This window comes from Argentina silus, assembly GCF_951799395.1.
Source record: "Argentina silus genome assembly, chromosome: Y".
Lineage (NCBI taxonomy): Eukaryota > Metazoa > Chordata > Actinopteri > Argentiniformes > Argentinidae > Argentina > Argentina silus.
In genome coordinates, this window is record NC_139654.1 from 41,403,396 (window position 1) to 41,426,962 (window position 23,567).

General features: G+C 41.2%; 1 pseudogene across 1 annotated transcript in view; it reads left to right on the plus strand.

Moving 5' to 3' along the window:
• LOC310824129 (cytochrome P450 3A27-like) overlaps window positions 1-23,567 on the plus strand; it is a 113,559-nt pseudogene that overhangs the window by 17,391 nt on the left and 72,601 nt on the right. The window contains exon 2 of the transcript in view: window positions 17,101-17,200. The product of the transcript in view is annotated as a cytochrome P450 3A27-like (transcript). The remainder of the gene's footprint in view (window positions 1-17,100; window positions 17,201-23,567) is intronic.

Here is a 23,567-nt window from a genome sequence, read left to right on the forward strand (position 1 = left end):
AACTGCCGACCCGGTCCAACCAGGGATTTACAAAGTCGACCATAGCCCTGCTTAGAATTTTCGCAAGCACCTAGTCCTACACAGATTTTTAATTCACAAATATTGTGGACTCACCTCTTCCGAGTTCAATGTCTTTATGGACTCGCCGTGCCTGAGAACTCCGTCCCTCTCCTTTCAGGCGCCTTTCTCTCAACCTTTGCGTTCCGAACATTCAAAGGGAGGATTTCGGATCCAGGAATATATCCTGTCCGTATACGAGTTTTGACCTTCTTGGCAGAGAGACGATGAACTCAGGGCAGACGGTCCCGTACGAGCCCCCAAATTGTGGTGAAAGTCTAGGATTTACCACTCTGTACTTCAGCTCTTCGGAGGTAAGAATCAAGAAACAAGTCCTGAGTAGCCACAATATCTGAGTCCGGTATTTATTGCTTGCAAATAAGAGACAAGAGCGTAACAGCAGCCCAGCGTACATCCGGGGGTCTGTTCAGCACAAGTCTGAAGAGACGATTATCAGGGTTGCCTTTTATACAGTTTAAACATAATGGTAGGCGCCGCCAAGGCTATCGGCTGATGGGCTTGTGCTTACATGAGAGAGGGCGGGAGAGAATGAACAATGGGGAGACTTTCTTATTGATCAATCAGCGCTTTCTTACTGATCAATCGGCATTCAACATTTCACACCTATCGGCAAGATATGTCTGTACCCCCATTACTGTGATCCCTCACCACTCCCTCCGAAATCACCGCTGTTCATATGGTAAATTATACAGTGCTTCTCAGAACAATGGCTATAGAACTTTAGAGGTGTGGCAAGAGAAAATGTAATCACAGTATTTACACAAGTTGTATCATATGAAAGTGTATAACCTGAAAACAGTTAAATCAATGTATTTGGTAAAAAAAAAGCTCCTTCTTCGAGCCGGATTTGAACCAGCGACCTAAGGATTACTGTTATTGAACATACAGTCCTGTGCTTTACCAACTGCACCAGGGCTGGGGAAGACAAGTTTGTCTGTTAAGGGGGGGTAAGAAGGTGTGAAAAAGAGGGAAAAGAAAGAGAGATAAATTGAGGCTTCTTTTCCATTATCTACTAGTTTATTTGTCAGTATGTATTCTAAACGATTAAAGAAAAAGAAAAAATGTCGCCTTTTCCGTTTTTTGAATAGGGCGAAGAGTGGATTCGAAGGTCACCGGTTCGAATCCCACCAGCGCCAGAAATAAAAACAGGCAAAGTTTCCCAAAGTGTTGTTTTGTGTAAATTCAAGATCCCTTGAGCCAATATCTTGCTTCTTGTGACATAACAAACAGAAGTTTATGTACACTTGCTGTTGTTTGACTGCTATGGGCCTACAGGTCTGTTACTTGTGTGTGTGTGTAACTTTGTTTATGCATCTGAAATTATCAGTTATAAAATTATCAGACCTCTGTTTCTTTCTCTTATGGACTGCATCACTCGCTATTAGCAATGTGTCAAATTGATTGAATAAAACTCAGATAAAAGATTTATATTTGAAAATAGAAATGTTTTTATTGAAATAAACACAAAAAACCTGTGAGCTGCCTCCTACACATTGGGCAGCAAACCCTGACCTTCCACAGATGGTAGGGCATCCTCGCCAGGAGCCTGTGGGTGAAAAAGTGCTCTGGTATTGGGGCCTGGTTGTAAATGAGAACTGGTATCGGTGCTCGTACCAGAGCTTCAAGTTTGGCCGCAGCCTCTGGTTCTCCCAGAGTGGAGGCAATCATTGGCTGGCTGCTGAAGACATACAGATACAACAACAATCGATACCACTGATAATGGGATCCTTTTTCAGCATGACAAATATGCTCAATGTCATGGCATATACAACCTACCTTATATCTGTTGGTGTATTTCTCAGACAAACTTCACCTTCTGGTAGAGAGCATACCACCTATTCTGACTGGGGGCTGGCCTGTCCTCTACATCAGAGGGCCAAACCCCAGTGGTGGCAGAGGTCTTGAGGCGAGACAGCCACTCACTGTCCTGTCCCCCATGGCCCTGTGCTTCTTGGTCGCCATCTGAGGCCAACAAGAGGAAGAATGTCAATCTAACTGTCAAAGTCTGTCATGGGACTAGGAGCAATATATCTAACTGTGAAAGTCTGTCATGGGACTAGTATAATCAATGAAATCTGTCTACCTGTCATCAATCATAAGCCTTTATCACCATACACTTAATTGTCAATAAAAATGGTTATGAATCAAATCAATCTGTCTAGAATGGATCACTCTCTGCACTTAACGGTAAAATGAAAAGACACAGCGGACAGTTTCAACATTTCGCCAGCAAACAAGTGACAAACCACATATTTCATCATCTGAGATCTTATCTTAGTGATTCAACTAATATAAGGAAGTTATTCAAGTTGGTTTTAGTGACTTGACACAGATTTTCAGCAATCGTACAGCTAGCTTACCTTAGGTAGCACTCGAACTCGCTCTTATCCGTCTCTCGTTAACAGCGAACTCATAGTGTGTTGTTATAAACTGATTAAAGTATTAATTCAGCATAACATTTCCATTGATCAAATCAGTATATCATTCAATCAAGTTTTCAGCGAACGTAGAACTAGCGTCTGTCTCTCGTCAACAAACAACGAGAGCTGCAAGTGTGTTGCTATGAACTGATAAGACAAGAAAGTATTAATATATATAAACAATTCCATTGATCAAATCAATATATCAAGCCAGGTTACCGGTGTGATCTGAGCAGTGTGACAAAAGCCCAGTTAGCCAAACGTCACCCGCCCACAAAATGGCGCACAAATGGAATGGAGCGCTGCGATTGGCTCTGCTAATGGGCAGTAATGGCGCACTAACGGAATGCGGCGTTGCGATTGGCTCTGCTAATGGACACTAATGGCGCACTAATGGAATGGGGCACTGCGATTGGCTCTGCTAATGGAGCTAATAGAAAATGTATCAGCCTTACGTGCTCTGTTTAGCGCCAGCCGGGCCACTTGGTATTGTCGAGAGCCTCCTTGAGACCGAGGATTATTGGAATAATCCCCCTTCTGAAGCTCTGAGTGACATTCCCAGGTGGAAATGCAGGTCGGGAGAGGGCCAGACTTTCGACAGGGGACATAGCAGAGAGGGAGAGAATAGAGATTAGTGTTGGCATGCCAGAGACCACTCAGTACACCAGATGAATTAGTCTGACCCTCTGGTGTCTTTAAACTCAGGATGCCACTACCTACCAGTCAATTAAAAAAAAATAAAAAAACATCAAATCAAATCAAATCAAATCTACTTAACCACAGAGTTGGAGAGCAGTGTTGGGATTCATTTATTTTTTAAAACATGCACAACGTTAAATTAGCGCCAATAGGCGGGCAAAAATATTTTCGGTTGAGTGGAGATAACGATCATCAGCTAGCAATAGCAAAACATCTTTTCATATACATTTACATTCATGTTTTTAAAATGCTTTTTAACAGCCAATTAGAAGGCTTGATATTAACAGCCAATAAGAGGGCTGTATTTAACAGCCAATCAGAAGGCTCGATATTAACAGTCAATCAGGGGGCTCTATTTAACAGCCAATCAGAGGGCTCTATTTAACAGCCAATCAGAGGGCTCTATTTAACAGCCAATCAGAAGGCTCGATATTAACAGCCAATCAGGGGGCTCTATTTAACAGCCAATCAGAAGGGCTGTATTGAATAGCCAATCAGAGGGCTCGATATTACAGCCAATCAGAGGGCTGTATTTAACAGCCAATCAGAAGGCTCGATATTCACAGCCAATCAGGGAGCTGTATTTAACAGGGCTCTATTTAACAGACAATCAGAGGGCTGTATTTAACAACCAATCAGAAGGCTCGATATTAACAGCCAATCAGGGGGCTCTATTTAACAGCCAATCAGAGGGCTCTATTTAACAGACAATAAAGCTATTATACTGTATTTAACAGCCAATCAGAGGGCTCGATATTAACAGCCAATCAGGGGGCTCTATTTAACAGCCAATCAGAGGGCTCTATTTAACAGCCAATCAGAGGGCTGTATTGAATAGCCAATCAGAAGGCTCGATATTACAGCCAATCAGGGGGCTCTATTTAACAGCCAATCAGAGGGCTCTATTTAACAGACAATAAAGCTATTATACTGTATTTAACAGCCAATCAGAAGGCTCGATATTACAGCCAATCAGAGGGCTCGATATTTACAGCCAATCAGGGGGCTCTATTTAACAGCCAATCAGACTGCTTTATTTAACAGCCAATCAGACTGCTGTATTTAACAGCCAATCAGAATGCTCGATATTACAGCCAATCAGAGTGCTGTATTTAACAGCCAATCAGAAGGCTCGATAATAACAGCCAATCAGGGGGCTGTATTTAACAGCCAATCAGACTGCTCTATTTAACAGCCAATCAGAGGGCTGTATTTAACAGCCAATCAGAAGGCCCGATATTAACAGCCAATCAGGGGGCTCTATTTAACAGCCAATCAGAGGGCTCTATTTAACAGCCAATAAAGCTATTATACTGTATTTAACAGCCAATCAGAAGGCTCGATATTACAGCCAATCAGAGGGCTGTATTTAACAGCCAATCAGAAGGCTCGATATTACAGCCAATCAGAGGGCCCGATATTACAGCCAATCAAAGTGCTGTATTTAACAACCAATCAGAAGGCTCAATATTAACAGCCAATCAGGGGGCTCTATTTAACAGCCAATCAGAGGGCTCTATTTAACAGCCAATAAAGCTATTATACTGTATTTAACAGCCAATCAGAAGGCTCGATATTACAGCCAATCAGAGGGCTGTATTTAACAGCCAATCAGAAGGCTTGATATTAACAGCCAATCAGAATGCTCGATATTACAGCCAATCAGAGTGCTGTATTTAACAGCCAATCAGGGAGCTGTATTTAACAACCAATCAGAAGGCTTGATATTAACAGCCAATCAGGGGGCTGTATTTAACAGCCAATCAGAAGGCTCGATATAATATATACCTTACAAAGGACCACCACTGGAACAGCTCCAGATGGAACTAAAGCAGTACATGAAACAACTAATTGAGATACATAAAATTATATATATTCACAGGAAAAAGACAAGCAGCCGGAGCCGGAGCCACCCCTGCCCAATCCGATAACTCCAGGAGACCAGGTGTACATCAAAGTCTTCCGGAGGAAGTGGAACGAGCCAAGGAGAGAGGGACCGTACGAGGTAGTGCGAGCCACCCCCACTGCAATACAAGTCCGAGGGAGTCTAACCTGGTACCACTTGAACCACTGCACCAGGGTCCCGAGGCAAGAAGAAAAAGCAAACCAGAGAAGAAGACGAAGGAACGGGTAAGATCGTACAGGAGCACAGAGGAAATGAAGGAACAGGTACAGAGGCTGAACAGGGGCCGGAAATCCAGCCCCCAGCCGAACGGGAAGGACAGTAGAGCCTGGGGGATCCTGGGGAAGTGACTAGTGATATATAAAGTAATAATACTAATCTATATGCTGTCCCAAATAGAACAGGCCCTGCCTAGAGAATTGAGTCAGGAAGTGAAGCAAACAAAGGTTGAAACCAAAAGAGATAGGGACAGAGAATATAAGGTAAATACATTATGGGAACAGGCAAAGCAAAATTATTGGTATAAATGGGGAGAGTTTACAGCCCAGTCAGTAACAGAAGGAGATTGCCTCATGTGTTGTCCATCACCACTTAAAAAACTACGAGTTGTACCTAACTCACACACATACCAGGCATGTGCACAGTTATATAAAAAGTCCTGTCCCATAGAAGAATCAAAACGACCATATTGTCCAGCCGAATGTTTGGGTATCTTAAGCAACACCAGATACCAACCGTTTTATGATCAAACTTTTAGAGACCAATGCAGAAAAATAGATGTGAGAATAGATGAGAAAAAGAGGGAGATCCCCGGATTCAATTGATGGGAAGCAAAAGTTTGAATGCTTCGACAAACCACTTAACATAACATATGGCACCGCAAACCTGGGGAAATTTAAAGGGGACTGTCACGTCACGTGGCGTATTGTACCTTGGAATATGGAACAACCTAGGCCAAAAGTAGCTTATAACCAAGCAATATACCAATGCGACCCGTAAGGTAGTACTAAAGTAGCCCTAACATGTTTGAGACAGAAGAAGAAGTATCCAATGAGAGGCGCAGGATAAAACAAGATAGGCAAAGAAACTGTTCTGGACCACTGGTACTGAGATTAGGGGCTCCTGGGGCACCAGGAGGCATACCTCTAATCGATATATATCTTAGCCAGAATGAGCCAGTGGCAGATTACTATTGGGTATGTGGAGAAGGAAGGCTAATGGCGGCATTACCCGCTGATTGGTCAGGAATATGTGCTAGGGTTCGGAATCGGAATAAATATCATGACTTTAAAATACCTCTCCGCACGTTTTAAAGTTTGATTAGTCTAAATAGCTTGAACGCTGTAGGAGGAGTAGCATACCAAAAAATCGGAAGAATTGGAATAATAATGATAAGAAAAAGAAGAATAAGTATGAGCAATAACAATAGTTAGACTCTCTCTGAACCACTCAATATTTGTTGTGAAACAACACAGCACAAGTCCAAAATGCATGTAGGTGAATAGCAAGCTAGCTAGTTCAAGCTAAAGCTAACAATGCTACCATTGCTACTAACTGACAAATAGTCATGCCATTACCCAGATACATTTGTTGACTGTGTCTACTACTGTAAAATGTAATTAAACGTCACATACCCGCTTCGAAGTCGCTCTCGCTGTCCTCCCAACGGGAGCCCTGCAAAAAAGAAAAACAACAACAACAACCTGTCGTAGAAACGGCTGCCCCAGTCCACGCACAGCCAATCCTGAAAAACACGAAGCCTTCCTTGCTAATGCTAGTGTCGTAGAATTTAAGTTATAATACTTAAAAATAAAATACCGTTAACCAGAGCTGTTGATTCATTCAAAGACTTTATTCCCGCAGAACATGAGAGCCGACCCCGTTATCTCCTCAGTCACCTGTCTTTATAGATTTCACACAGGTTAACGCCTTCTATTCAACGTGTTTCTGATTCCTGTCTACATACACCAATAACATTCAAGAACTACATTTCGTCATCAAGTTTTGTTCTAATCAGGCCTTTTGTTCTGACTGTTTGACTTTGTTTATTACTTAATAGTCTTAGTCTTGAATGTTAGTCTTGGTTGCGATAAAAGTTTCCTCTGCACAGCCTCAGCTTTTAACCCACTAACAAAACGGTCACGGAGTGCATCATTAAGATGTGCACCAAACTCACAATGAGTTGAAAGTTGCTTCAAAGCTACTATGTAATCAGACATACTCACCGTCTTGTTGATTTTTTTTTTGGAAACGGAAACGTTCCACGATGACAAGCGGTTTCGACTTGTAATGCTCACTGAGCGACTCGCTTAGCTCCTCGTAGGTTTGTGTGCTAGGTTTTTCAGGACTGACTAAATTCTTTGCTAAGTCTGTCGGCATCCGCTCCGATTACCGACAGGAACACGCTGACCTTTTTGTCAGTGTCCACCTCGTTTGCGATCATCCACTGTTCCAGTCTTTCCAAGTAAGATTCGAAATCTTCCTGTCCTTCTTTGTATTCAGCTAACGCACCGATTTGGAAACTAGTAGCCTTTAGCTACTTAGCTTCCGTTTGCTAGCCTCTTTCTTTCGAGCTACAAAGTTCGTTTATTGCGTTCTACTTGCTGCAAAGTTGTCTCTCGTCACTGGGATCATCTTTCATTAGATATCCCATCCTCGTCGCCAAATTGTAATATATTTAGAGTTATATATATTCACGGTTTCAATAACGGAGACCGAACATTACGTGGATGCTCGTTGACTGATCAATTTTAAGACAGAGTACAGCGCATGTGCACAACAGCTAAGGACTCTTACACAGCCAATAGGGAAAGCCCTTATTAATACATTGGAAACACAAAGTTGTAATAATGCCAATACATTACAGTGACGTATTTTTGTGTACATTAGTGACGTATTTTTGAAAAGTGTTGAAAATACATGTCATGCATCATTATTACAGAATAATTAGTGCTACTGACAATTGTCGTTGCTAGGATTGCGTCTTTCTTGTGCCATTTCCCCAGCAACGTGTGTGTAAGACTAGAGTGGTAGGTTAGAACAGAGCCAAATAAGGTGTAATTAAGCCATTACAACAACAACAATCAAATGACCACACAAACCTGACATCACTGTCCTGCCCTCCCATCAGGCAGAATATCTAGCATGTGTGTGTGAGTGTTGTACATAGTCAGAAGGTAGTCCTTAGATGATGTACCAGGAAGAACGAAACCCAGATAACAATTCCCAAACCTATCACTAGGTAACATAGAGTAGGCCATTAGAACACAAATCCAATAAGTGTTGTTCAATATGCTTCAGCTGGGTAGTTGAGACCTAGTGACTTTGGAGTCTGCTATTGATGTCTGTCAACATGAAATCTGTCAAGAAATCTGCCTTATTTCACTCTATGAGAAATAGAAATAGAAATTCAGTAAAGTGTCTTATTGGTCAATAATGGTCTGTAATGAGAGTTGGTGTCATTACAGATTCACACAAAACAAACTCAAGCAGTAGTCAGTCACCATTTCAAGTTATATTTAATAGTCTAGGACAGTTCAGATTAAAATACATGTTCATCTGGGTTTAAAGGTGAGAGCATAAAACCTCTTCTGATAGAGAGGGACTTCAGAAATGTAATTGGATATAGGGCCATCGCAGATTTTGTCCACAGCCACTCCCATGGCAGTCATAAAAAACAATTAAAAAAAACATTGCTAATGCTTATATGTGAAACACCAAATTTCCTGATTCATGGCTCATTCTGAGAATTGGAATCACATACCAGCTATATACTAACTATGTATAACTTTGGTTTGTAGTCTCACTGAGGTCCAGCTCTCCACCCAGGGCACTGCAGAAGGACACAGCACGCCTCACCGCCCCCCTCTCACCTCTCACAGGGACCAGGTACAGGAGCTGCAGGAGGAGGGCTTTGCTGGAGCTGAGGAGAGACAGAGGAGGGAGCATACATTGTACAATGAGAAATCCTCCTCATCAGAGATCAGTGTGTCTGTCCTTACGCCAGACGGACTGTGTCTAAGTGGAATAGCTGGTCTAGTCTGGCCTCCTCCACCTCACAGTCTTAGTTAAAGCTAAAGCTCACAATGCTACCACCGTTGCTACTGACGGACTAACAGTCATGCCATTACACAGATGCATTTGTTTACCATGTGTCTACTGTAAAATGTAATTAAACGTGACATACCTACCACCGAGGCATTTCTCAGTACCTTTCGTTGCTAATGCAAATGGCGTAGTAATGCTAGCGCTCAGAAGACCATATCTGAACGATAGTTAGACAACCACTCGATACGTGTTGCTAAAACAACACAGCACAAGTCGAACATGCATGTTGGTGACGAGCAAGCGAGCTAGTTCAAGCTAAAGCTAACAATGCTACCACCGTTGCTACTGACGGACTAACAGTCATGCCATTACACAGATGCATTTGTTTACCACGTGTCTACTGTAAAATGTAATTAAACGTGACATACCTGCTTCGAAGTCGCTGTACTCTCAAAAAGAAAACAGGAACAACAACCTGTCGTAGAAATGGCAGTCCGCTATCCATGCACTCCCGCAGCCAAACCTGCGTTTCTCAGTACCTTTCGTTGCTAATGCTAGTGGCGTAGTAATGCTAGCGCTCAGAAGACTAGCTGGGTCTCGTCAATGTCAACATCATCAGAGGTGTGTTGCTGCGTAGCGCTGGATCAAACATAGAAGGCTGCTCATGTTCTATTTCTAGAGGTCACATGGTAACGCATTTTTGAAAAGTGTTCATGATACATGTCATGCATCATTATTACTCATTATTTTCAAAACGGTGTGTTGCTATGCAACCTTTCAATATAGAACATTAGCAACATTCTATGGAATGTTCAGTCCGCTCCAGATAACAACAGACTTCAGTTGATGTTCACATCGACACAAACCTGCTGATTTTCTGAGCAAAACGGACTGAAAAATGCCTCGGTGTTTTTCAGGATTGGCTGCGCGAGTGCTGGACTGCGGTCTGCCGTCTCTACGACGGGTTGTTCGTGTTTTCTTTTTTGCAAGGTTCGCGATCGTGAAGAGGAAAGCGACAGCGACTTTGAAGAGGGTATGTGACATTTAATTACATTTTACAGGAGACACATATCTCACAAATTGTGTGTGCAATGATTATTTTGCCAGTTAGAAGCAATGATAGCATTGTTAGCTGCTAGGTGGCTAAGTAACCCGTTGACAGTGTCTAAGGGCGTTGCTAAGAGTTACCTTTAGCTTGAACTAGCTAGCTTGCTAGCCACCTCCATGCATTTTAGCTAAAGAGATGTGTGTATGTGTGTGTGTTGTGAGTAGCAGACAGACATCTCTGTGGTGAATACCGTCCTGCGTATGGGCAGCTGTCCTCCACTGCGTGGTCGGGGGCTGACTCTTTCTCCACACCCGCTCAGCAGCAGTACACTGATCCTGAGCCACAGGGCCAGAACTGCTATGAGGTCAAACTTAACACTTAAGCCTTTACCATATTATCAAGCCTTTACCATATTATCACTTAGTAACTCCACCGGTTTACATGCGTCATTCTCTCCCATAGCCTCTATTTGACCACTGTGGGAAAACGTGTTCTTTATTTGAAGGAGAAGACAAACTACTTCTTAATTTTAGCTATTTATTTATTTATATGTCAAAATTCTAGACTTGTACAAGGACCACTTTTGGCGAAGAAAATCACAGTCAGCAAGCTGTTAATCTGTAACCAACCTTCCAAAAATGGATACATTCAAAATGTCAAACCAAGCATTTTACAGTAAACAGAATGATTATGATTGGCTATTTGGTTGGGGAGGAGCCGCGGTTTAGACTTGGCTCTCCTCTTGTTGGTGTTTTAGGCTGGTCCCAGCCCCTGACACTCGATCCGTTCCAGGTGGAGATATCGCCGGTCCGTTCCCTTTGAGGGACGAGTTGACCTGTTGAAGAAAACATACACCTACTCTGATTTGTCCTTTCCTACCCTAGTATTTTTCCATTACATCATTCTTATGTTATGTGTGTGTTGGAGCATCTATCTTGATGACCTGACCCTTACCTCTTCATGTATTAATCCAAGTACCATGGAACTAATGCTTGATTCATCTCATTTAATGCTTGATTCATCTCAACAGGCCATCACATTAGTAAATTTCAGATGATTAAAAAACATATAAATTCAATTGATTTGCATATGGAATATCAAATACAATTAGTAAATTTAATCACCCTAAATAAAGAACTGAATAGCTTTATTTACTCGTCTGCTATTGAGCATTATGATGCAACTGTTTTTATAAAAATAATTTCTAACACCACCAAGAGGACTGAGGACATTGCCCTGAGGGTCACCACCCTACGCCAGGCCTTCACAGTGAGTCAACCACCCTTTCTCTGTGCTTTCTCTCTTCTGTCTTCTGTCAGATGGTGTCTCACTATTTTTCCCCCCTTTACCAGACCCTGCGCAGTTCCACCCAGAGCAAGAACCAGCTGTACGTGGCTGGGAAGGTCCTGCTGGGAGCACTGGTTCAGGCCAATCACAAGGTAAGACATTGGCTTCCTCCAACAGAGTGAATTATCAAGAGAAAATGTAACAACCGTTTACTGACATTGTCTCTCTTGTTCTGTATAGGACGAGGCACAGTTCATCCGTGCCTATGATGACCTTGTTGGGTACCTGAGTGATCCCTCCAAACAGGGTGACATTGAGATGGAGCTGGCAGAACATCAGGTTAGTTCATTCACTTCAGTAGTCTCACATTGATTACCTGTGCCTGTATTGGGTCCTTCTTTTTAATATCATTGCTATTTTGTTGTAAATGTTTTTGTCTTTTGTTAGATTAGCCATGTCAACCTCATAGACATCCTCTATGAGCTGGTTCTGTTTGGGGTGATGGTGGGGAGGCCCCTGGTGGTGGTGAGTACTGTTCTTATACTGAAGACTGTTACAGGGTGACTTTGTTGACAAGTTCATATGACTCTCTGCTCTCTCCTCCTATGTTTGCTGTTAGCAACCTGGTGGTTTTGTGGAGCGTCTGTACTCTCTCCTACACTCCTGCCTGCCTGCCAGCAACATGAAACCAGAGGCTGAGCGATGCCTGCTGCACCTGAAGGTACAGACAAGTTCTGATGTTGTTACTGTTCCTTCTCTCTAGTATTTAGCATCCAATCTATTGTTCAGTTTAAATGAGTACTGTGAACTAGCAGAAACTCAGAGCCTTACCTCAGGGCGGGCTGATGATGCTTCTGGACGACATGTTTGGTCAGGAGGTTCCCTGGTACTTCAACACGGAGTCTCTGGTCGTTGGAGTCTCGAGCCTCCTGGAGCACCACCTTCAGCTTCTCATGGCGTCCTTCTGAGGGGGCACGCACACACACACACACACACACACACACGCTATTAAGTAATCGGAATAAGTCATTTTAAATGATTGGAAGTAATTTTATTCTTACCACTAAAGTTGCACTCCCCCTCCCCCTCTCTTTCTCTTTTTTTCTGTCTTTCTTTTTTAGGAATTCCACAGGGTCAAACTCCATCAGTAACCGCAAAGGATACTTCAGTGAAATCCAATAAGTATTCTAGTTAAAGTTTAAATAATAACCTCACATGCCTTCTTGTTATGTCCCCCCCTCTCTCCCTTTCCCCTCTCTCTCTCTGATATGCAGGGCCACAGGAGTCTCATTGTCTTTACTTACATACACTTATTACATATATTTGCAAATAAATGAGTGATGGAGTAAATTGATTTAATGTCTCTGTGTTTTCTTTTCTTTTGGTGACACTTAACACTAAGGTTTCCTTTTATAATGGGTTTATAATTCAGTTTGCACATTATAAGCATGTGTTGCATTTACAGCATTAGTAACAGTGCAGCCACATATTTTCAAATTATTTGAATTGTCACTATCTATGAATGAATCATTAAAGAGAAGCTACGGGATATGGCAATAACTATTTCTGTATTATTTAACCTCTTATTTTGTGTCTGAATTATCAATGCATAGTTTGTACAAATATAATCAATTGAATCACTGTTTTATCTCATTCAGCCACAGACTCCCTAGTTTATCATCGCTAACTTTAGAAGCAGCATTACTGTTAAGTGTGTCGATGTCACTGGTCTACGTGGAATCCACACACATACGCACCACACTGAGGGCATGTAACAGGGACCCGTTTCCAACTCATTAGCGCTACATTGAGAACTGTAGGCTGAGATTATAGAAATTATCTCGTAGAATCACTTTAATAGTCAAGAAACTACTCAGAAATCATACCACAATTAAACTTGAAAAAGTTCCAGAAGAAACATTGTTTCTCTTTAACAGAGCAATATCCAAGACTGCGTAAAGAGGGAGAAAAATATCTTTCTTCAAGATCAGATTTTAGTAAATAGATATTATTGCACACAATTGGGCTATAAGAATCTCAAAGACAGAATCAAACATTTCACTCTCTATAGTAGTGATTTTGGTGTCTAGTGTCAGAGGAACATATTTCATCCCCACATTAAGTAAACACAACTAAACTAATTCATATGTAATGTCCTCCAACTTTACATCAAGAATAAAGACACACTGTGTACTCTGTACCAGTATAGTAACACTACTACTAGAATATATGGACTTGCAATGGAATTTGGCCTTGGAGGGCTACAGGTCCTAGGCCCCCCATTCCCTAGCATCTGATTTCATGTCTCTGCATTGTGTACTGGTTATGGCATGGTACCACTAGGTGAAAGGTCGAGAGGCACATAGAATATTGTACAATTCCAACAGTCCCCTCTTTGATTATTTTTAAACAAAGTATAATAATCAAGAATTACCAAAATGAATAATAAAAACATGAAAAAATATAAAAGTAACAACAGGAAATATAAAAGAACCACTTTCCTCATCTTACTAGTGAGTGAGATCTGCTTGTCCTATTTCACACATACAATATGTTGAGTTGACACCATGAGCATGCATGATGTACGGGACTGAGTGAGCGCTGCAAAACATGTTTGTCTACTGATGCTGTATCTTGAACCGTCATCTGCGTTTAACTCACTCACTGCCAAAGAATTCCGGTACACTCACCACCTGGAGTGCCAAGTGTTTTATGTGGTATTCACCTAGCAATAATACTTGGATTGGCTACAAAATGAAGAAGTCGCCCTTGGTGCTCTAGAATGTTGACAATTTGGGTCTCTGGGACTTTATTCCTGGTCCTCTGTGGCTCAGTTGGTAGAGCATGGTGCAAACAACGCTTAGGTTGTGGGTTAGATTTCTGCTGGGACCATACATACTGAAAAAAGTATGCACTCACTGCAATGTAAGTCGCTTTGGATAAAAGCGGTAGCTAAATTGCATATATTATTATATATTAGTCTAATTTCCCAACATTTCTCGTGATTACGTAGTACCATTAGCCAATTTATCCATCTCCTCTGCCAAAGTCCTGATATCAGTCAGGGCATAGTAAACACCTACAGGAGCTACAACAGAGAGAAGAACATGTTGAATACCTGTAGTGCGAGACAGTTTGAATATTACATTAGTCTTAAGTAAACGTCTAGTGTACTGTCCTTAGATAGCCACAAACAGAAAATAAATTAGACAGCCGAAGTTAGCTCTGGCTTAGAGTTAGAGTAGTAACATAGAGTAGGCCATTAGAACACAAATCCAATAAGTGTTGTTCAATATGCTTCAGCTGGGTAGTTGAGACCTAGTGACTTTGGAGTCTGCTATTGATGTCTGTCAACATGAAATCTGTCAAGAAATCTGCCCTATTTCACTCTGAGAAATCCCATAGGAATGATTTTCGTCCTGTGGAGAGATAGAAATAGAAATGTAGTAAAGTGTCTTATTGGTCAATAATGGTCTGTAATGAGAGTTGGTGTCATTACAGATTCACACAAAACAAACTCAAGCAGTAGTCAGTCACCATTTCAAGTTATATTTAATAGACTAGGACAGTTCAGATTAAAATACATGTTCATCTGGGTTTAAAGATGAGAGCATAAAACCTCTTCTGATAGAGAGGGACTTCAAAAATGTAATTGGATATAGGGCCATCGCAGATTTTGTCCACAGCCACTCCCATGGCAGTCATTAAAAAACAATTAAAAAAAACATTGGTAATTATGTGAAACACCAAATTTCCTGATTCACGGCTCATTCTGAGAATTGGAATCATATACCAGCTATACACTAACTATGTATAACTTTGGTTTGTAGTCTCACTGAGGTCCAGCTCTCCACCAAGGGCACTGCAGAGGGACACAGCACGCCTCACCTCCCACAGGGACCAGGTACAGGAGCTGCAGGAGGAGGGCTTTGCTGGAGCTGAGGGGAGACAGAGGAGGGAGCGTACATTGTACAATGAGAAATCCTCCTCCCTCCTCCTCATCAGAGATCAGTGTGTCTGTCCTTACCCCAGACGGACTGTGTCTAAGTGGGATGAGCTCTGTGCTGTGTCCCTCTGCTCCTATGCTGACAGGTCCACAAAGGAGGAGCAGGAAAAATCCAGCCTGTGCTGCAGAGCCCTGAGCTGCTCTGCTGCTGCCCCCTGCTGGATGTGTGAGGCAGTGCAGCAGTGGAGGAACCTCAGCAGCAGCCTCCTGTCAACACTGCAGCAAGGGATACAGGGTCAGCTGTACCTGGTGGAAGACCTCGTTGATGAAGATGATGTTGTCCCGCCAGCCGGACAGCGTGCTGCTGTTGGAGTGGCTCTTCTCTGGCTCGGCAGGCCCGTTGGGCTCCCCCTCCTCTCCAGTCCTTCTCCTTCCCCTGGAGAATTGCACAACTTTTTTTATAGATTGGTGTTACAAATTCTTTAGCTGAGTAGTTTTACTGAGTTAATACCTATGTCTGATCTAAATTTCATGTGAATGGCTGCAATGGAAATATGTTGAATTAAACATTTGTTGATGTGTTGAATACTTATTTTCCCGCACTGTATATACACACTCACTGAGCACGTTATTAGGAACACTATACTATACTCGGTAGGGCCTCCCTTTGCTCTGAAAACAGCCTCAATTCTTTGTGGCATTGATTCCACAAGATGTTTATAACATTTCTTTGACATTCTGGTCCATGATGACATGATTGCATCACGCTATTGCTGTAGATTTTTCAGGTGCACTTCCAAGCTGTGAATCTCCCGTTCTACCACATCCCCAAGGTGTTCTATTTGATTCAGATCTGGTGGCTGGGAAGGCCACTGAAGAACACAGAACTCATTGTTATGTTTCTGAAACCAGTTTTAGATGACTTTTGCTTTGCGACATGGTGCATTATCATGCTGGAAGTAGCCATTAGAAGATGGGTAAATTGTGGCCATGAAGGCATGCACATGGTCAGCAACAATACTCAAATAGGCTGTGGCATTCAAGCAATATGATTGATTGGTATTAACAGGCCCAAAGTGTGCCAAAAAAACATTCCCCACACCATTACACCACCTCCACCATGAGAATGTGTACAGGTGTTGCTAATAAAGTGTTTGTTGAATGTATATATATATATATATATATATATATATATATATATATATATATTTGTATTTATTATACTACAGCATGTATTATACTTCAGCACTTTCATATGTATTTGTCTCTGTGTGTGGTTTACATATGTATGTATATATAGTGTGTGATTTTCTCGAATTGTAGGACATCAGCACTTATTACCGTCTACCTTTTTCTAAAATGTTTGTTAATATATCACAGCACTTACGCATGCCCACTTTATTATGGGGGTTTTACCTCCTTTTATGTATAATTGTCTTTTCACTATGCTTATTACTAATTTATTACATGTCCCCAGCATATATATATATATATATACTTGTTATTATCTATTTATATAGGCAGTGCTAACCCTAAGTAAGTGCATGTTTGAGACAACATCATCTGTGTGTGTGTGTGTGGTGTGTGGCGTGTGTTCGGTCCTCACCTGTACATGCGTGCTGTCCATCTCCGTGGTGAGCAGCTGCTCTGGGTCTCCTCCACCTCGTCCTAGCTGCTCTTCTCCGGCTCCATTATGAAGGTGGGCTGCTCCTGCAAGATCAACTTCCTGTACACCTTGATCACCTTGCGGGTCGCTGATGCCTCGCAGGACGGCAACAGGAAGGCCTGCAGGGGGAAGATAGAGACATCAGGAGATTTACTAGAATATACGTTATGTATTATAATGTATTATGATAATACATTAGAATTATAATTATTATATAATTATAATTATATAATATAATTCCAGGAGGTTGTTCCTCTCCTTCTCCTGACTGCACACACACATGATCTCTATTTTCATCCTGAGAATGAGTGTGTTGGAGTCAAATTTCTAAGAATGTGTCTTCGATGGAGTGATACAGTCCGTCCACTAGAGGACAGTCCAATAGAACTCATCTCATAGGGTCATTCAGATCAATACTACATTCAAAAGCAAGTGGTGACCGTGAGGAAATCAAATGAGCATTAAACGTACGGTAATGCTAACATATTTCTGTCATATCATATCTTTCTACAGTGAAAATACGACATGTGAATTGTAGGTTTGTTTCATTTGTTTAATCTGGTAACTCTTCTAAAACGTCTAAAAACGTTACTCTTCATATTTTTAGACAACATTAAACGATAACAACTTGAGCCCATGGTACTTCTGCACATCTGTACCTGGTGGAAGAACTTGTTGACGAAGATAATGTTGTCCTGCCAGTCGGACAGCGTGCTGCTGTTGGAGTGGCTCTTCTCTGGCTCGGCGGGCCCGTTGGGCTTCCCCTCCTCCCCAGTCCTTCTCCTTCCCCTGGAGAATTGCACATAACTTAGTCAAGTCTCACCCTCCTCCTCCTCTCCCCTCACCTAGTCAAGTCTCACCCTCCTCCTCCTCTCCCCTCACCTAGTCAAGTCTCACCCTCCTCCTCTCTTCTCACCCTCCTCCTCTCCCCTTACCCAGTCAAGTCTCACCCTCCTCCTTCTCTCCCCTCACCTAGTCAAGTCTCACCCTCCTCCTCCTCTCCCCTCACCTAGTCAAGTCTCACCCTCCTCCTCTCTTCTCACCCTCCTCCTCCTCCTCTCCCCTTACCCAGTCAAGTCTCACCCTCCTCCTCCTCTCCCCTCACCTAGTCAAGTCTCACCCTCCTCCTCCTCCTCTCCCCTTACCCAGTCAAGTCTCACCCTCCTCCTCCTCCTCCTCCTCTTCCTCTCCCCTGCACTCAAGTCTCACCCTCCTCCTCTCCCCTCATCAAGTCTGGAGTTGGTTTCTTATTGGCGAGTCCCGTTCCATCCTAAATGGCCATCATGACAAAGATTATTTTAGATTTTAAAATGAGCAGTTGGCCTACATGTGTCCAGTAATGTGATCATGAAGGTGATTCAGTGTCATTGAGTTGGTCAATAATGGTCTTGAGAGTTGAGATTCACACAAAACAAACTCAAGTCGTAGTCAGTCACCATTTAAAGTGAAACATCTACGTTATATTTAATAGTCTAGGACAGTTCAGATTAAAATACATGTTCATCTGGGTTTAAAGATGAGAGCATAAAACCTCTTCTGATACAGAGGGACTTCAAAAATGTAACTGGATGTAGGGCCATCGCAGATTTTGTTGCCGTCATTTAAAAAAAGAAAAGAAAAAAGCATCGCAAATGATGGTTAAAACTGTTTGTAAAACACCACATTTCCTGACTCATGGCTCATTCTGAGAACTGGAATCATATACTTGAGGGCAGTCTAATGACAGTGGAAGTTTGTTTTTACTATACCTGAAAACTTTGTTTTGATTATGTCATTGATTTTATTATAACATGTGAAAAAGAGCTACTTTGAACACACATCCATCAAATGCAGCCCTTACATTACTAATTAGAGAGACAATCTACACAACACAACTCCATAGGCTCAAACACATGTGTTACAGCTTGATATGATATCACAATTATGTGATGTTCCATACGATGACATCATACATGGGTTGCCATAGGGTAGTATTGGGTATGTGAACTTCCCGGGCATCAGGTAGATGGAGAAAGACTCAGCATTGGTAAGTCCTCTGTACAACATTTTACAAACATTTCAGTCAAAAGGCCTTAATTGTTATAAAAATGTTGTCTTTGGTGTGAATTTCCATAAGTAATTAATGGTGAGCAACATGTATTTCTCTTGTTTTTGGGGTTAGGGTAATATGCATGAATTTGAAAACAAAACCAAAAAGACACTATTCACCCTCTCTATCCTACTAATTCAATCAAAAGCAATCAAAGGATCAACACGTCTAGGTTTGAGATAGCACTAAATCAGGACAAGTGGTATATTTTACGAGTGGTGTATTTCCTTGGTGTATATATCACTTGTACAAATTATGAGAACTGAAATCATCAACCTGTGAGGTGGTCTTATGGCAGTGGTAAATGGTTTCTACAGTACCCCAAACTACTTTTGGATTTAATTTGCTAATGTAATAAAAGAGCTTTTGCATAAATACTGCAATGTGAGTTCCACCAATCTCAGCCCTTGGATTAATACAGTTACAGTAACTACAGAGAAAATACCCAAACTGCATCTTTACAGGCACAAGTACAGTTTGATGTGATGTCACAATGATATGATGTCACAAACAATGCCATAGGGATAGAGTCTTGGGTATGTGAACATCCTGGTAGTCAGGTAGTTGGAGAAAGACTGACCATTGACCAAATGTTCCAAATGTTTCAGTGAAAAAGCAATGATTGTTATCAAAATGATATAATGTCCTGCTAAGTTGTACAGTATTGTGCACAGAAAATATTCAAGTTTTGTCTTGGTGTGCATTAACATTAATAAATCAATTAATTGGTAAGAAGAATGTATTTAACCATTGTTAGATTTGATGCAATCTGGAATTTGTAATCATTGTTTCTGAACAACTTGCGTTAATATGCTTTTTTGAAAAAAATATCTCTAAAAAGACTTACGAGTGTTCCATGAACATTTTGTTTGCTATATAATACATTGGTAGTACAAAGAGAAAGCTGGAAAAGTGTTTGCTAACAGATAGTTGTAGATAGGGTGTGTATTTGTTTTGGGCTGACTTATGGTAAGATCTATCAATATGTGTTTGCCACTAAAATGTCAGCATTACTGAGGGCATTGGAGGTGGTTTTATTGAAGGCCGATGCAGGCCCAGCCTAGTGCATGGTTGTATACATGGCTATAGTAATTTAAAATGTTCAGCGTGGAATGAACCTGCGTGCCACTGTTACATTTCATGATGTCACAGTGACATCATCAGAGGTGCCATGGTTATTATTGCTAGGAGATGCGAGATACAGTACAACAAATATGACAGAATATGTTGTAACACAGTGATATCACACAAGTGGTGACCATTTGACGCCGGCTACCATGGTAACCTACTGTAGGTAAAATTTTAAATGGCATTACACATATAGCACACTGCTTTTACACATGCAGTTCACTATAATACTGTAGGGAATAAGCTGTTATTGGAGATGTAAATTGTTACATTGAAAGTCATATTTTCATACCTAATATTAGAGAAAAGGTACTGGGCAAATGCATGGAATGTAGACCTACACATTTTTCATTCACATTCTGAGCTGATCATCAGTTCAATGGTGCTCGTAGAGTGAGTTGCAGGTCAAACTCTTTATTATTTAGCTACTTTATTGTAGTGGGTTGATGTAAATGTACTGCTTTTGACTATGTACTGTATTTTGGAGATGTAATGTACCGTTACTTTATGCAATGTTAATGTGCTTAAATGTGTCTGATTAATATTGCCTTTATGCACCTGACACCATAAACAAAAGTACCTTCTGGAAAAATAAACTTCTTCTAATCCAAGCCAGCTCTGCGATATTCTAGAAGGTCAGAGTTGAGCAGTTAGCACAGCAACATTGTTTGCGAAGAGGTTAGATGAGTAAGTAAGATATCTTTGAATGCTTTCATATGTATCAGGCCGAAAAAAAGTATACATATGATCAGTCTTTTTTCTGATAAAATAGTTGTTGTTTTTTTGTTTAACAGTACCACTTTGTCTGTTTTTCCATTTTCTTGAAGCATCTGCACTCGATTTCCAGCCAGCATCATAGTCATGACAGTGAAAGTGTCCAAACAGGTGACATGAAAAAATATCAAAAGGGGGATGAGGAGAAGAAAGCGGATCTCCACACTGATGAAACATGGGCAGATGAGGAAGATACTAGCGAAAGAAAACAAAAACATGGAGAGGAAAAACTGTCTGTGGAGTATAAGGCAGCTATTAAAGAGATTGACAACATTTGGATGAACTTTCGTTCATCTTGGTCTAATAATGGAAATAGTCTAGTCGTGGTGTGGGCCAGGAGTGACTACAACCTATAATAAGCCTTCTTTACTTTGCTACAGCCATCGCTGGCTGACATTGTCATTCACTGCCATCAACGGAAATCAATGTTTCCCACATTATATTTCATGCCAACGTCAATCAAAAGTAACCTCAAACCAAGTACTGTAACAAAGTGATGAAGGCTTATCAAAGGTTACAGATGCATAGTCTTGAACCAAAATAAGAAAAACATACAATAATGATTGAATGGGTGGACTATGGCTTTAAAAGACCCAGAAAACAACCAAAATATCGTATGACAAAAAGAAAGAGATTCCCCAGACTGATGAAGAATAATGGACAGATGCCAAAAATAGAAATGAGACATTTTTTTTAATATACTGTGAAGAGGAGTAATAAAGGGAGTGGAGAAAACAAGGGAACAAAGCTTTAGTCACAGTGAAAAGGTAATTAGTGAACAGGAGAGAAGTGCCATCACACTTACTTGAGATTTTTTGATCATTTTGAGTTACAATTCTAGTGTTTCTTTTTTGTTCATCTGGTTCACTTTCTTACCTCTGTATCTATCTACAGTTTTCCCATCTTTTCCAAGGGTAAACAGACCCGAGTTCAATACCCAACAGCCACACTTGGCAGAGTAGACAGCGAACACAATGCAAAGGTGGGCTAATGGAAAACTGTTTTGATAGATTCAACAGTTTAGATTCATTGATAGGTTGGTTGATTGATTTACATTGAGCAGGACCTCTCTCTTTATGTTCCTTCCTCAGATGTCTATCCACAGCTGGACAATGGTAATTTGCTGAAATGAACTGTGTATTAACAGTCAGGAGAATTCAAAAGGTAAGAGGAGACTAACAGCAAAAATATGTATAAAAAGTAGCTTGAGTAGAAAAAATGTGAAACAATAAGCCTACAACAAAAACCAAGTCACCAGCGTGGCTGAAGCCATATTTATTCTGAATGGCCATACCTGAATAAAGTATTCATGCAGTAAGTTATGGTTTATAATGTTTGTAGAGCGCACACATACACTCACCGGCCTCTTTATTAGGTACACCTTGCTAGTACCGGGTTGGAATCCCTTTTGCCTTCAGAACTGCCTTAATTCTTTGTGGCATAGATTCAACAAGGTGCTGGAAACATTCCTCAGAGATTTTGGTCCATATTGACATGATAGCATCACGCAGTTGCTGCAGATTTGTAGGCTGCACCTCCATGATGTGAATCTCCCGTTTCACCACATCCCAAAGGTGCTCGATTGAATTGAGATCTGGTGGCTGTGGAGGCCATTGGAGTACAGTGTCACTCATTGTCATGTTCAAGAAACCAGTTTGAGATGATTTGAGCTTTGTGACATGTCACGTTATCCTGCTGGAAGTAGCCATCAGAAGATGGGTACACTGTGGTCATAAAGGGATGGACATGGTCAGCAGCAATACTCAGGTAGGCTGTGGCGACAAAGAAAGAAACAAACCTGTTCTGTCCTCATACATAGCTGAACACCTCTAAACACCTCCCAAGAGTCTGGAGACAGAATGTCAGTCTGACTTCAGGTTTATTGACTTAGAAAGAGTGAAACTGAGAAAGAGAAACAATAATCAATGATATGGTTTCACATCCACACATTGCCTTGCCATACATCACAGAGATGATCTAACAAAGAAATAGCGACATATAGCTACAATGTGTTGTATTAACATTGAAATATAGTATCCTCTCTTAGCTAACATAACCAAGAATACCCAATGTGTTCTTATATAATGCTAGTATGGTCTCACATGAAGAAATAAAAGGTAAGTTTACATAATCACCATGAAAGCCAATAGTACAAGCTAAACTAGCATCTTCCACAACACAAACACTTGTCTACAGTGGGATATTACTGATATCCTCGCCACAGATGTTGTATGATGCAACAATACACAGGTAAAGATAATTTTATGCCACGTCCTACACATTTGGGGTAGTCAATGGTCCGAGGAGAAGCACACCTGTTACCCATCTCAATGCCTCTCCTTTCAGTCATAGAAGTCTGCAGCACTGTGTGACTGCAGCCTTTTAGGAAGTGAATAGGTTGGTTTCACATACACTAAAATATGTGTACTTAACCCTCCTATTATGTTAGGGGTCAATTTGACCCGATTCAATGTTTACTGTC